This window comes from Myzus persicae, unplaced genomic scaffold (assembly GCF_001856785.1).
Source record: "Myzus persicae strain clone G006 unplaced genomic scaffold, MPER_G0061.0, whole genome shotgun sequence".
NCBI lineage: Eukaryota > Metazoa > Arthropoda > Insecta > Hemiptera > Aphididae > Myzus > Myzus persicae.
The window spans coordinates 88640-91830 of NW_019101865.1; the positions used below are offsets into that span (position 1 = coordinate 88640).

At 31.1% G+C, this 3191-nt stretch overlaps 1 protein-coding gene across 2 annotated transcripts in view; it reads right to left on the bottom strand.

The window, feature by feature from the left end:
• The window catches only part of LOC111030614 (synaptotagmin-7), a 261996-nt gene that overhangs the window by 35077 nt on the left and 223728 nt on the right, over nucleotides 1-3191 (bottom strand). The window lies entirely within an intron of this gene.

Below are 3191 nucleotides of genomic sequence, written 5' to 3' on the forward strand. Positions count from 1 at the left end.
TATTAGTGAACGCGATATGATAAATGCCACGTGTATAATTCCTATCGATTTTTTTTTTGTCTCTCCTACCGGAAACGGTAGACGAAAACAACGTAATTAATTTCCCGCGAACTGTCGTATAAAATGTACGTTATATATATATATATGTGTGTGTGTGTCACCATATTATTGGGGCGTAACGTACACATACGCGTGTGCACGATTGTAAAATGTATAACATGTATTATATAATATTATATGAGCCCTGACTGTTCGAAAGCCGACAACATAAATCATTTACAGAGAACATAATAGTATTGTGTCCACGATGAGATGCTCGGACCCGAAACTCTGAAAAACAAAAACAGTAAGTTTAGTACTGACTTCCCCGCAACAGACACGCGCCTAGTCTTGTTCGTGGACAAGTAGTGACCCGATTGCACTTTGAAAAAAACAATTCGATCTTAAACGGATAAACGTGGAATATATTTTTTTTTAAATCATGTCGATTCCTTTGCAACGGCGGCAACATGCGTTTAATAACAGTCGTGTCGTACCTACATTTATAAATTAAGACAATTAAAAAATATATGCCAACAAAAATGGCGGGATAGTGAATAATGATAGTTAACAACAGTATTTATTTATTTATTTTTTTTTTATTTATTTGAAGAAATCTACAATCTATACATGCTTTTTGTACAATAAGTAGGTTTGATATAAGAAAGGTAAGAATATTATGAATAGTTAGATTAGGGAAGATACCCAGTGGTATAACACCCAATAATTAGCAACAGTATTTAAAAATTATAGTTTGTACAGTAGTCCTAATAGTACCTTCGTGGGTTGTTGTTAATGCTATATTCTCACAGTCGACATGCNTTTTTTTTTTATTTATTTGAAGAAATCTACAATCTATACATGCTTTTTGTACAATAAGTAGGTTTGATATAAGATAGGTAAGAATATTATGAATAGTTAGATTAGGGAAGATACCCTGCAGTGGTAACACCCAATTAGCAACAGTATTTAAAAATTATAGTTTGTACAGTAGTCCTAATAGTACCTTCGTGGGTTGTTGTTAATGCTATATTCTCAAAGTCGACATGCATTTTTTTTTATTCGTTTCAACATAATTGTTTATCGGGCATTCGGCAGTCGCCAATCATGAAAATCTTCAAGTCATTAGGTTTTCATTTATAATATTATTAGTATTTATGACACATCATTTTCAAAAAGAAAACACATATAAGTATTGGCTGATATTTTTCATATGATCCGTCCCACGTGTAGTATGCCCTCCCTGCCATGCCAAATGTAATCTAACATGACAGTTATCAATATCATTATTTTTTGCACATTTCTCGTACCTGATTTGACTGTTATCATGATATGTCATGTTAATTCAATGATCCTCTAATAACGCTATAAGTCATAACTAGGGTTCGGATGTTTATGAAATTGCATATTTTTTTCTATTCATCCAATTTATTGCTAACCAGGCTACAAATTCGATTCATGTTTTAATGAATAAAATAATGCTATTTTTATTTTGCATATTTTTGCATATTTAGTGGTTTTGTATTTTTTATATATTATAATTTTGGATTTTAAGAATATAAATGCATATTTCAAGACAATTAAACGTAAAATATTAATAATATTCCTTATTAGCTGTTTTTATATCGTGCTTGTCTGGAATATTTATTAGATAACGATTTAATGATATAATTTTGTATACACTTCATGCCATGAGTATGTGGCGACGACCGGGCCACGTATTAGACATTAGTACGATTTTAATCGCCGTATTTCCCGGTCGGCCGTTAATAGTACCTATTATTATTTATATTTCAGTTTTACTTTTATTTAAAAATGCCGAAATGTAAGTGGTCTCCTTCAAATTTTTTTGTGCATATTTTGGTGTTTTTATTGACTAAAAATACATATTTTATCATTTTTAGCGCATATTTTGTTTGCATATCACAGTAATTTTAAGTGCATAAACATCCGAGCCCTAGTCATAACGCAATTTAATTCTCATTTTAACTGTTCGCAATATTTTAATTACATAATAATTAGTTTAACCGTTTTAAATTGATTATATACCAACATAATGCGTTTATTGTGCAAACACTAAAACACGGCTTTTTCGTTGTATTATTAATAAAAATTAAAATAGTAAAACGAGAATAAGTGGATAATGCAATATTCGAGTTACCAAAACCATTTTATTTATTTTTTTATTAAATTAAAAATTATAATATTAAATAATTATATGTTATAATACGTTTTGACGGAAGAGATTTCTCAGAGATTATGATTTATAATAAAAAGTGATAATAATACGAGGGGAGTAATTTATTCTTCGGAGGCTAAGACTCCCGGGGTTGTATAATCGAAGTTATTGTTCTTAAAAAATAACCAAAGTACGGTAGAACTCCGATTATCCGAACGCCAATCATCCGGACGTCCAATATTAACAGGACGAGAAAAAAAATGGCACGTGCCGTGTTATTCATACACGTGTCTCATAATCGTTTTTAGATTAGATAAAGAATAGGTATATATTATTCGCAATAACATCCGTCATTCCGACGTAGGTGCATTACAAAATTCTGGAGCTTTTGATGCATTGGATTAAATGGTTTGAGAGGCAAGATAAATGGAACAAGGCTTATTTTGTTTCAGTGTCATTATGTGAAAAATTCATTTGTTTATAATCACGAATTTTAAATTATATCACATCTATATGAATAATAAATACACACATACAATAATATTATATTCTTACGATTGTGTAACTTTTGGTGTATCGTACGTCAGTCGTCCGGATATTTGCTTATCCGGACCACCCTGGACATTAATTAGTCCGGATAATCGGAGTTGTACTGTGTCAAGAATATACTTACTCGGTGATCAATTATTTAAGTATCTACACTCAATTTTTCTGAGTTTTAGCCATTTTTGAAAATACTATTTACGAATAACCCGCATCATCGTCACGTTGGTATTACATTAGAAAAAAAAAAATGAAAAATAAAGATGCTCGGTTTTCCGTATTAATCCTTTCTTTAGTCGATTTCATACATTTAAAAATCAAAATAAGTTGTGTAATCGACGTACGATTTTTGACGTCGACGGCCAAATCTCGCGGTGGCTTTATACAATAACAACAATGACCGGTGACGAGACAACTGCCGTGAAAAGTA